Source organism: Lissotriton vulgaris, chromosome 6, assembly GCF_964263255.1.
Source record: "Lissotriton vulgaris chromosome 6, aLisVul1.2, whole genome shotgun sequence".
Taxonomy (NCBI): Eukaryota; Metazoa; Chordata; class Amphibia; order Caudata; family Salamandridae; genus Lissotriton; species Lissotriton vulgaris.
The window spans coordinates 1,103,257,817-1,103,271,002 of NC_141694.1; the positions used below are offsets into that span (position 1 = coordinate 1,103,257,817).

General features: G+C 48.7%; 1 protein-coding gene across 1 annotated transcript in view; it reads right to left on the reverse strand.

The window, feature by feature from the left end:
* The window catches only part of PEX3 (peroxisomal biogenesis factor 3), a 391,252-nt gene that overhangs the window by 305,986 nt on the left and 72,080 nt on the right, over nucleotides 1-13,186 (reverse strand). The window lies entirely within an intron of this gene.

Here is a 13,186-nt window from a genome sequence, read left to right on the forward strand (position 1 = left end):
CTATGTACATGAGAACCATCTGCTTATCTGTACTATTGATTAGCACAATAAAGACATTTTCAAAAAAATAAGTGTACCCTGTGTCCCCCCCAACTGCAATGATATCTGGATCCCAGGTGCTGATTTTTGTTGTCATTGGGAAACAAGACTCGTGTGTCAGCCATGGCATAATTCGGTCTCACGGACTGCGATCTAATTGGACTAGAAAAGGGGATACCAAAGCTCTACCCTCATAGGGGTGAAAGACTATTGCTTTTACCAGAAGTTAAGCAGCACGATTGCAGTAGCGGCAGCATACCATGTAGTGACTAGTAGAAATGAACATGCCTTTTTACTGGAGTCACTGAAGTGAGGCCTTCAAGCTAACTAATTTAAAGTTCATCTGCATTTTAAGTTCAGCTGCATTTTAAGTTCAACTTGCCCTTGGCCGACATCGGACTGGTATTTGATGCTGCGTAGGCATGTGTGGTACATACATGGGCTGAGTGTACGTGTTCCTGTGAATGGTGCAATACCGAAATAATGCAGTGCTTGGCAGTGCATGTGAGTTATATGCATGTAGTGGGTGTATGTGTGCCTGATAATGGCACAATAAATGAAATATGTAGTGCTGTGCAGAGGGTGTAGTTGATCTGCTTTTCATGGGTGTATGCATGCCTGTGAATGGTATGATACATCGAAGATTCTGGGTACCTTTTTGGAAGGCCCAGGCCTGACTGCAGGGGCATGAGGAGGTAGAGGAATCCTGCCACAAAAATTTGTTGATTGCTGCATTTCTATGAGGTGGGCGAGACATTGGAGAAAGGAAGAGCAAGGCTCTGCAGAATACTTTAAAGGGTGCTCTCTGATTCAGAGAGAGGTCACTGGAAAGGGGACTTGATACATCTCAGGGAGAAAATGCAGCGGGTAAGAAAATCATAGTGTCAGGCTGAAGTCCTGGGGTAACCTTATGATACACATCACTGTGGCTGACATCATGGTGTGAACCTCTAGCCACTCCCACAGGCTTAGTTGTTGCTGGGCTGTCAGATTTGGAGTCGCTCATGCTGTGACATATTGTTTTCTGGAGGAAGGGCAGAGGAGAGGGCACTTCAAAAGGAAGCTGATATCCATAACACAACCTTTAGAAACTCAGACCCTAAATCACATTTAGTGTCTGGAAATGGACTATAAGAATGTGAACTTGAGTCCCTCAAAATTGTCAGCTGGCAAGCAGCCAGTTGGGCTGTGCGAGGAGCAGCTCTGCACGACTTCTGCTTACGACAAGGACTGGAGGCCAAGGCCTGCCTGCCTCTCAGCTGCTTGCCAAAACCAGTGTGCCCTGTAAGAAGGAGGACAACCCTGGAGGGAGAGAAGTCCAGTGGGAGATCCTGGTGACTGCATCTCTGAAGCGAGGCCTGAGTAGATGTCTTCTACACTTATCAGGTCATAGCCCATGTGAGGGAGGTCAGCGACCCCAGCCAGGTGGGTTCACAGTGCAGATTGCTACCGTAACCTATGTGTGGAGTGAGGACAGTGACCAGTCGGGAGCACTGAGAAAAGTGACAACACATGTATGAGGGCAGTGTCCTTATAGGAGGTAACAACAGAAGAGAGGGAGGTACTAAAGAGGGACTACTAGAAAAGGAACCAATGAAATACAAAGATTTCTAAAAGACACTGACAAGAGCCAATAAAATACATGGGCGTTCGAAACTTAGGCGGCGCTTAATGCTCATCCTGAATACTGTAACTGCAACAAATGATAGACGGAATGCTGAATGATTCAAACATTTACCCTAGTCAAGAGATCTGGGTTGAATCCATTTTTCTTTTGCCCATTATGCCACCCCAGTTTGGACTCAGCCCTATGCAAATCAGTTGACGCTGTACCTCATGGGAACAGTCCAGATCGAACTGCCAAGCCAGGTCCTCCCTGGACCGGAAACAAGCATCCGGGGATCGCTTTCACGGTATTTCGACATTGGGGTATGTCGACATTGTTCTCCATTCTGTCCATCATTTGTTTTTGCATTTGTCACCCAGAGTGAGACGGGTATGCCCAGACATGGGTCCTGTGCTCTCCATGCCACTGGAGTCAAGTTATCCTGACTGGTGAGGGGTGAAACCCCAAAACCGGTCCTAGGATGCTAGTTTCCAGTTCAGGGAGGACCTGCCTGTTTCCAGTCCAGGGAGGACCTGCCTGGCAGTTCAGGCTGGACTGTTCCCATTGGGCACAGGGCCAAGACTTATTTGCATATGGCTGGGTTCAAACTGGAAGGGCATGGTGAGCACAAAAACCATGGATTTAGGCTCAGATCTTTGTACTAGGGTGAATGTATGATATTATTCTGCATTCTGCCCATCAATTGTTGTTTTTGCACATTTCCTGAATACAGCATGTCTTGAAGAGACACCGCGAGCACAGGCTAGGCGAGACCTAAAAAGAATTGAGATGACATGAGGCTGTGATACAAACGTGTACGCTTGCAAGATAAATACAGATAGCTGCAACAGGAACTAAGACCAAAGTTGTCTATTTTCTTGCTTCAAGGACTGGACAGCTGAGATGCAGAAGCAAGGTGTGACAGAGGAGCAGGAAAAGAGAAACCACCAGGGGAAGACAGGGGAACACAGATGCATGGAAATGAAACACTGAAGAGGAAAGAGATTACTGGAAGAGCAGGGATAGTCACAGATCTGTAGGAGAAAAACATACAGCGTCACATTGCTAAGGAAAACAGAGGTGCCCCAGGAGAAAACCACCATGGTGTCTTCAGGTAATCAAGAGCTTTGCAAATAAAATAGACTATTGAGAGGGGAGAGAGGTGACACGTGGCTAAAGAACTTGCAAGAAGGAGAGGTAGAGCTAAGGTCAAAAGAAATTGCCACATCTGGAAAAGAGAGGCAGAGATGGAGCCTACTGTACAGGACAGTAGAACAGAAATGGGACCGGGGCATTGTAGTTAAATAATCGCTCAAAGAGACAGCTGGGTAAATCTAGGGTCTGAGGAAGGGGTTAGTGCAGGCGTTACCAAAGGCCACTAGGCACACACATCCCCACAAGTCAGACAACCCCGGCAGAAGGCAGACTACTTCTTCACTTGTAAAGCATAGAACTGTGGCAGCAGATGGGGGTGTGGGGGCAGTGAATGTCTGCCAGTTGTCTTTAAACAGTTCAGACCAGCACATACTCGAGCACTGGAGAGAAGGAAGTCCTGCGTGTACTCTGTGTCCTGGATGATAAATAAAGCATGCATCACCCTTTCTCACTCATGGCATCACTCATATGTGAGCCAGGACATCCCACAACAGGGGAGTAGGAGCGGGCAAGGCACTCTAACCAGCAGTGGAACAGTGACCACTCTTGCAGTAAGTTGGCACAAAATGTATATCCATGCAGTGAGTTCACAGGAGAAAACACAACAGCCCCCAAGTCAGTGATCAGTAGAAAAGACAAAAGTGATGGCCAGCCCAGCAGTACTGAGCTTGCCTGAAGTGTGCCACAAATGGCAAAATGTATGACGCCCCCAACACCATGCGCTGTAACGGAAAGTGCAAGTCTCAGCAGTGAGCTCACAAAAGAAAAGGGGCTCTTCTTCAGTGCTCCAAAAAGTAAGCGTGCTTGCAGTGTACTAGTTGGCATTCACCGCAGCGTTACAAGAATCATAAAGAAACAAGCATTTGCAATGCAATAGGGCTCACATTAGTAAAGTTAGAGGTATTAGTATTGTAAATGACAATTTTTTTGTTTATGTTTTTGTTTTGAAAATAGCGAAATTAATAACTGTCATTTACAATGCCAATAGTGTTAACTTTTGCAAGCGTGACACCTATAGCATTTGTAATGCAATATGTGTTGTATTTACATGACTTAGATGTATTAATATTAAAAATAACAATGGGTTGTATTTTTTTCAATAATTAATACTTAAATAAAAGTTATTGCAATTTATAATGGCAATAGCTTAAACTTTTGCAAATAACTTTTTGGAACATTATGTTTAGTGTATTTTACTGTGATGAAATTACAAGAACAGAAGTGAAATATAAAACATTTTTGTGACATTTGTAATAAAGTTTGAAACATTAAGAGAACATATTTGAATCAGTTGTTGTTGAATGGTTGCACAGATTGATGCTGTGGTGGCTCTGAATGATGTTGTGGCGGCGGCGACGAGTGATGCTGTAGCGTTCAGTGATGCGGTGGTAGCGCATAGTGATGTCATGGTGCCCCTGAGTGATGCTGTGGTGATGCGATGGATAGTGAGGGTGATGGATAGTGAGGGCGATAGATAGAGGCAGGGTGAGAGATAGAGGCAGGGTGAGAGATAGAGGCAGGGTGAGAGATAGAGGCAGGGTGAGAGATAGAGGCAGGGTGAGAGATAGAGGCAGGGTGAGAGGGCGAGGGATGGAGTGTGGGCGAAGGATGGAGTGTGGGTCGGGGGAGGGATGGGGTCCATAGGGGGCGGGGGAGGGATGGAGTGTGGGGCGGGGGAGGGATGGGGTCCATAGGGGGCGGGGGAGGGATGGAGTGTGGGGCGGGCGAGGGAGGGATGGATGGATGGAAGGTTGGAGTGCGGGGATGGATGGATGGATGAGTGGGGGGATGGATTGAGTGGGGGTATGGATGGATGGATTGAGTGGGGGTATGGATGGATGGATGGAGTGGGGGTATGGATGGATGGATGGAGTGGGGGTATGGATGGAAGGATGGAGAGGGGGATGGATGGATGTAGTGGGGGGATGGATGGATGGATGGATGGAGTGGGGGGATGGATGGATGGATGGAGTGGGGGGATGGATGGATGGATGGAGTGGGGGGATGGATGGATGGATGGATGGAGTGGGGGGATGGATGGATGGATGGAGTGGGGGGATGGATGGATGGATGGAGTGGGGGGATGGATGGATGGAGTGGGGGGATGGATGGATGGAGTGGGGGATGGATGGATGGAGTGGGGGATGGATGGATGGAGTGGGGATAGATGGATGGAGTGGGGGGATAGATGGATGGAGTGGGGGGATAGATGGATGGATGGAGTGGGGGGATAGATGGATGGATGGAGTGGGGGGATGGATGGATGGATGGAATGGGGGGATGGATGGATGGATGGAGTCCAGGGATGGATGGAGTGGTGGGGATGGATGGATGGAGTGGGGGAATGGATGAAGTGGGGGAATGGATGGAGTGGGGGGGATGGATGGATGGTGTGGGGGATGGATGGATGGAGTGGGGGGATGGATGGATGGAGTGGGGGGATGGATGGATGGAGATGGATGGATGGAGATGGATGGATGGAGTGGGGGATGGATGGATGGAGTGGGGGATGGATGGATGGAGTGGGGGATGGATGGATGGAGTGGGGGGATGGATGGATGAAGATGGATGGATGGAGTGGGGGGATGGATGGAGTGGGGGGATGGTTTACTTTCAACTCAAAAGCATGATTTAGTTTCAGATGCGCATTGTATTACTTGTTATGCACGATAATATTGTGGTTGATAAACGTTGAATTTGGCGTTTGTTTACAATTTCTTGAAGGTGCACTCTGTTTCAGCGTGCTTGAAGAATATTGGTTCGAAGCGCTCTGAAAAATCTATACATTTACAAGATGGAGTGTGGGGCGGGGGAGGGATGGATTGTGGGGCGGGGGATGGATGGATGGTTGGAGTGCGGGGATGGATGAGTGGGGGGATGGATGGATGGATGGAGTGGGGGGGATGGATGGATGGAGTGGGGGGATGGATGGATGGAGTGGGGGGATGGATGGATGGATGGAGTGGGGGGGATGGATGGATGGATGGAGTGGGGGGGATGGATGGATGGAGTGGGGGGATGGATGGATGGATGGAGTGGGGGGATGGATGGATGAATGGAGTGGGGAGGATGGATGGAGTGGGGAGGATGGATGGAGTGGGGAGGATGGATGGAGTGGGGAGGATGGATGGAGTGGGGAGGATGGATGGAGTGGGGAGGATGGATGGAGTGGGGAGGATGGATGGAGTGGGGAGGATGGATGAAGTGGGGAGGATGGATGGAGTGGGGGGGATGGATGGAGTGGTGGGGATTGATGGATGGAGTGGTGGGGATTGATGGATGGAGTGGTGGGGATTGATGGATGGAGTGGGGGGATGGATGGATGGAGTGGGGGGGATGGATGGATGGAGTGGGGGGATGGATAGATGGAGTGGGGGGATGGATAGATGGAGTGGGGGGATGGATAGATGGAGTGGGGGGATGGATAGATGGAGTGGGGGGGATGGATAGATGGAGTGGGGGGATGGATAGATGGAGTGGGGGGGATGGATAGATGGAGTGGGGGGATGGATGGATGGAGTGGGGGGATGGATGGATGGAGTGGGGGGATGGATGGATGGAGTGGGGGGATGGATGGATGGATGGAGTGGGGGGATGGATGGATGGATGGAGTGGGGGGATGCATGGATGGATGGAGTGGGGGGATGGATGGATGGATGGAGTGGGGGGATGGATGGATGGATGGAGTGGGGGGGATGGATGGATGGAGTGGGGGGGATGGATGGATGGAGTGGGGGGGATGGATGGATGGAGTGGGGGGATGGATGGATTGAGTGGGGGGGATGGATGGATGGAGTGGGGGGATGGATGGATGGAGTGGGGGGATGGATGGATGGAGTGGAGGGGATGGATGGAGGGGATGGATGGATGGAGTGGGGGGATAGATGGATGGATGGAGTGGGGTGGATGGATGGAGTGGGGTGGATGGATGGAGTGGGGGATGGATGGAGTGGGGGATGGATGGAGTTGGGGGATGGATGGAGTTGGGGGATGGATGGAGTTGGGGGATGGATGGAGTGGGGGGATGGATGGAGTGGGGGGATGGATGGAGTGGGGGGGATGGATGGATGGTGGGGGGATGGATGGATGGTGGGGGGGATGGATGGAGTGGGGGGATGGATGGATGGATGGAGTGGGGGATGGATGGATGGAGATGGATGGGTGGAGATGGATGGATGGATGGAGATGGATGGATGGAGATGGATGGAGTGGGGGGATGGATGGAGTGGAGGGATGGTTTACTTTCAACCCAAAGGCATGATTTGGTTTCAGATGCGCATCGTATTACTTGTCATGCACGATAACATTGTGGTTGATAAACATTGAATTTGGCGTTTGTTTACAATTTCTCGAAGGTGCACTCCGTTTCAGCATGCTTGAAGAATATTGTGGTTCGAAGCGCTCTGAAAAATCTATACATTTAAAAGTTGGTGCTATGTCGGGCACGTAGGTAAACCCGCAATTTAAAAAAATCGCCTATGACAAAATGGTTTTCATGATGCAGTTTGTCTTTGGAAATCATCTCATGGGATGAGCACATGGGAATCTACATATGGGGTTTATTTGAATTATATAGCTCAGTTGTAGACGGCGCTATAATGCTCTGCTGCAGGTCTGTGTTTAATATGCGGAAGTGCAGGTTAAAATTCTCGATGGCTCCGCTCTTCAACCTCCTAGTGTCGGACTCGGTACAAGCGAGATATATTGAGCTTTGACAGAAATTCTATATCATTACAACTCTGAGGATCACAATTTCCCTTTTGTTTTTGTGGCGGCATGACACTTTAATCTGAGCACTTGAATGAGGATTGAACTCCCCTTTCACGATGTAGCACTTGAAATGGCTGATATTGTAGCGCGATGGCGAGGGCAAAAATAAGAGACACGCACACACACTGTTCAACAAGCTCTTGGCATTGCTGTGGGGGGGGCGTGGGGGGAGGAGAAATGCGAGACACGGCCTGGCGGCCGTGAAAAGTGTGAAGCAGGGGGCGGGGAGCAGATCCCTTTGAAGTGAAGCTAAGCTTCACTTTAAAGGCAGGCAGGAGACTCGGGCAAGCGCGTGCGAGGGAAAAAGAGGGGACAGTACAGCGGGGTAGAGCGAGAATGGAGGGGACAGAGAAAAAGAAAGGGAAAGCGCGAGGGGTGGAGGAAGAAAGATCAGGGGCTAGAGACAGTGAGAAGGGTGACAGCAGATAGAAAGAGACACAGGATAAGGAGACAGGGTGAGAGCAAGAGGCAGAGAGCGACGTCACAGGTGGAGGGTGCGATAGAGAGAGAGAGAGAGAGAGAGAGAGAGAGAGAGAGAGAGTGAGAGAGAGTGTGAGAGAGAGAGAGAGAGAGAGAGAGAGAGAGAGAGAGAGAGAGAGAAAGAGAGAGAGAGAGAGAGAGAGAGAGAGAGAGAGAGAGAGAGAGAGAGAGAGAGAGAGCTGTAGTGAAAAGATAGGTACGCACATTTTCGGATGACCTTTACAAAACGATATTCGGAAAATCGGTTCCTAATCAATTGTTTGCAAGAAATTGAAAAATGTATTATTCGCATTATCCTCTGGTGAAATGTCGGAGTAGGTTCTACGTATGCTGCAGATTTTGCGTGTGGAATCTCTGCAGTTAGGCTGCACCTCTTATCTTCAGAGCATGTTAAAACTATTCCCGTTAAGTAGCAAATGGTAACTAACATCTATTGTTTACTTTCAACTCAAAGGCATGATTTGGTTTCAGATGCGTATCGTATTACTTGTTATGCACAATAATATTGTGGTTGATAAACATTGAATTTGGCGTTTGTTTACAATTTCTCGAAGGTGCACTCTGTTTCAGCGCGCTTGAAGAATATTGGTTCGAAGCGCTCTGAAAAATCTATACATTTACAAGTTGGTGCTATGTCGGGCACGTAGGTAAACCCGCAATTTAAACAAGGCGCTGGTAGGCCAGGTAAAGAACAGCAATGCGCTGGGAGGCCATGGGTCACATATCTTGCCCACCCTAGTAACACGCTCTGTGACGGGGAGCATGCAGGGAAAAATATTGCATTAAAGCATGGCACCCATGTATTTCGAGTGAAGTGGCCCCATGGTAAAAAAGCTCTTGGCATTGCTGTGGGAGGGAGGGAGGAGAAATGCGAGACACGGCCTGGCAGCCGTGAAAAGTGTGAAGCAGGGGGTGGGGGAGCGGATCCCTTTGAAGTGAAGCTAAGCTTCACTTCAAAGGCAGGAGGCAGGCAGGAGGCTCGGGCAAGCGCGTGCCCGAGCACATGCACTCGTTGAAATCCGCCGATGGTTTCAGAGCTTAGATGAGCCTCTATACTCTTGTCCTATTATCGCTTGCGCGATTAATAGGACGAGCCCTAATAATGATACCCTAGTTATACGCCTGTAAAAAAAGGCCTAAATGATCCCCCTCTTCGACAAAATGACAAGGATGGTGCCTCACTCGGTGCACATGGAAAGGTTTGGGGGAGGGAAACGCTGCTTCTGAGCTCAGGGTGTGGGGGGAGGGCTCAACGCAATATAGGGAGGATGAAAGTAATATTTCATGAGAGCAGCTAACTTTGAAACTCCCAGGTGGGCTCTTGTGGTGGCGTAATAAAAATAAAAAAAGAAGCTGCGTGCAAGCGTGGACAAGATGCAAACAGAAAGAGTGGGGGGAGGGAAACGCTGTGTTTGTGCTCGGAGGGTGGGCTTCTAATGTGAACCAGGAGGGAGAAAGCAATAGAGTATGAAAACGGCTGACTTTGAATCTCAGAGGTGTGCAGGCTGAAGAAAGAAAGGGCAGCCATCAGCTGAGCGGGAGCGCTGCTAGACAGCTGAAGAGAAAAGAGTCCTCACAAGTATAATTAATAACATACCGAATAACAACACACGTAGGAGGGGTAGTCCTCATAGGAAGTTGCAACATGAGAAAAGAAAGTACAAAGGAGGGACTAATAAGCGTATTAACAAATCAAAAAACACCATTTACAGAGGACAGTAACAGAAGCTAATTGAAAAGATGGGCGGGAAAATGGAAAGAGCTTAAAGTCCATACATAAAGCCCAAGCTCTATTCTTTCAGGAAAAGATGGCCCTTGTTGTCAACTCCCCTTGGGAAACTTTCCGGATTGCAAAAAAATTACTCAAAGTCCCTGACCCACCAACGATTCTTGACCCATCCGGACAGCAGTGTAATGACCTTGCACAATTCTTTTTTTCCAAAGTGCATAACATTTTCAAGTTTCTCCCCGCGAAGGACAATGCTTTAATTACCAACAGCACAGTCTCCAGTCGAGCCAAGAACGCCCTCCTCATGGAGACCATTACCCCTTTGACCTTGGATTCCTTCCTGCCTATCTTAGACTCTGTGAAAAGTGGATCGACTCTTGATCCCGCACCTCTTAACGTGTTGAAAATTGTATCCTCTATAGTTGCTCCCCCCATCATCAGGGTGATCAATGCCTCCTTCGACTCAGGCTTGCCCCCCTCCCCCCTGAGTGGAAGAGAACCATGGTCACAGCCCTCATAAAGAAACCCCATTTAGACCCTAATGACCTGGGCAATTACAGGCCTATCTCGCTCCTTCCTAGAGTGAGGCAAATCGCGGAAAAACATATGAATCATTCAGTCTCTGCTTTTCGAGTCTCATGACTTACTGCATCCATCTCAAACATGCTTCCGTTCCCGCCAAGGAGCCGAGACCGCTCTGTTAGCAGTGGTGAAAGAATCGAGAAAGATTCTTGACTCAGGAGGCTCATCGCGATCATTCTCCTTGACCCGAGCGCAACCTTTGACATGGTGAACCATCAAATTCTGGCTCACCGTCTCCGGGATAGAGGATTGTCTGGCCAAGCTCTCTCTTGGCTACAAACCTTCTTGGAAGGAAGATACTTTCAGGTGTTTGAAGATGATATCACCTCGGATCCCCTACCCTTGCAGTGTGGAGTCCCTCAGGGTTCCTCCCCGAGTCTGAATCTTTTTAATGTGTATATGGCTCCACTGGTGGACGCTGTCGCCCCTTTTGGAATCCTTATAGTGTCTTATGCCGACACCACACAGCTAGTCGTAGCACTGAATCAAGCTGGTCAGTCCCCACCGACCTCCACTCCTGTCTGAAGGAAGTGGCTAAATAGATGAGCCTTTCCCATCTCAAGCTCAACTGCGACAAGACCGAGCTGATGATGCTCGGTAACCATTTAATTATTAGCCTCAAGGACCTTTGGCCAGTTTGGAGGGTCCGGCCCCAGTCTCAAAGCCGGAAATAAAAAGCTTAGGCATATGTCTCGACCAAGACCTCTCCCTTAAAACCCAGGCTAGGAAGACGGTTGCTTCATGTTACGGCCTGCTTAAAATGCTCAGCAAAGTCTTGGCCTTACTCCCTTTTCCAGCGAAAAAGCTACTGACACAGGCTCCGATTCTATCCAGGATAGACTACGGCAACGCCCTCTATCTGGGAGCCCCCACTGCAGTGGTTGCTAGCCTCCAGATCGTTCAGAACACGGCAGCACAATTGCTTACTGGCACCAGCTATCGCTGCTCTGCGAAGCCTGCTTTGCGCTCCCTGCACTGGCTCCCTGTGCAGGAGAGAATACAATTCAAGGCCCTGTGCGTAACCCACAAGTCCCTGGAAGGGAACAGACCTCCCATCATTAAAGATCTGATACACCCGTATAAAGCCTCCAGAAACCTTCGCTCCGACACGCTCAATCTTGCAGAAGTGCCCAGAATCAAGAGAGCTAGAAGTGGAGGCAGGCTTTTTTCATATAATGCCGCCAAGTTTTGGAACTCCCTCCCACTTCACCTCCGTAGGGAACCTTCCCACTCTATCTTTCGGAAGCATCGGAGCATCTGAAAAGCTGGCTTTCCCCATAACTCCTGGATGCTCCATCTGGTTTATCTTCACAGCGCTGGGATAGTTCCAAGTAGCCATGCGCTTTATAAAAACCCATTTAATTTCATTTCATAACTACAGAATTTCTCAAAGATACAGCACAGTGACTGCCTAGGAGAGACCTAAAATGGGTTATTTCTGCTGTTAATTACCCGTGTATGAAAGTCTTTGTCATGTTTCTGGTTTTAGGATGTGGAAACCATGCCCGAATGCTTACCGGTAAATTTCCTTATCCTTAGTTCGTTATGTCCTTGTCACCCACCAACCCTACTGGTCCTTCTGGCCTTCAGACAGACCCCCATAATTTTGCGATTTTCCCAAAATGGACACTTTTGTAAAAATGCAGCGATTTTTACAAAAGTGCCCGCAAAATATGTTTTAAAAAACTGCCGTTCACCCTCTTTACTGGCTCTGTACTGACATTGAGCCAGTAAGGAGAGGGTGAGCAACAGGCCAGCAGACAGCATAGGTGTTAAATGCCTCTGCTGCCTGCCTTTGAAATGCAGCTAGCCCACTCCTGAGCAATGAGCCTGCCGCCTCACAAGTTTGTGTGCCCCCTGCAGACTAACCGCTAACCTCCCAGGTCTCCTATTGTTTTTTTTAACCTACCTTCAACCTTCTCTGCCGCCACCTCAACCCCTTCACCCCTGCACCCATAAGTTGTCTGAACCAAAAAGAGCAGGTTTCATATTGTAATCTGCACTCTTTGGTATCAAACAACCTTCGGTTTCAGGCTCTGCTCTGCTGGAGACTCTGCAAAGTTACAGGCTGTGACATTACACATCCTCCATCAGTGACAGAGCACAAGCCTTCAGTATTTTGGTGGTGGGAACTTTGATTGCCCACCGCAAAAAGACAGCGTATTAGGAGATTTTGGGACGCAAATGTTGCTTTTTTTTGCTGCGGAATTTGCCATCCAAAGCCGCAAAATTCTGGGAGTTTGTTCAGAGGCTTGGTATTTAGAGGTAGTGCAATAGTGAAGCACAACCTTATATGGCTGAGGGAGGCTGGAGCTGTTGTGGACCTTCCTGCTTTCTCCAGTATCTGAGGTGGGAATTCACCTCATGTGTAATGACTGTGATGAGGTTGAACAGGCTAAGGATAATGAAGTTTACCAGTAAGTATCCGGTTAGGGTTAGCAAAAGCACCAATAGTGGCTTGCTAACAGAAAAGAGCTGATCGAACTGTACATGTTGCAGGGTTCCCCACTGTATTTAAAATGAAAAAGGCTCCAGCTTATGAATAAATGCTGCACAATAAGCATTTAAAATGGACACAATTTACAGCAATGCAGAGTGTTCTGAGGAGTACGTTAGAAGTAAAAAAAATAAAAAAAAATACAGCCTCACTCAACCCACAGAGCTACAGTAGACTCCTTCCTTAATAGACAAGAGTACACAACTCCAGTCACGCATGGCCAACTGCGAAACAATACAGTTTTTTTCATCAAAATCTCAATCCACCCATTATAGTTACGAGTACCTGGTTCTCTTCGGGGAACGTAAAAAGGAAAATGGTAAGGCAT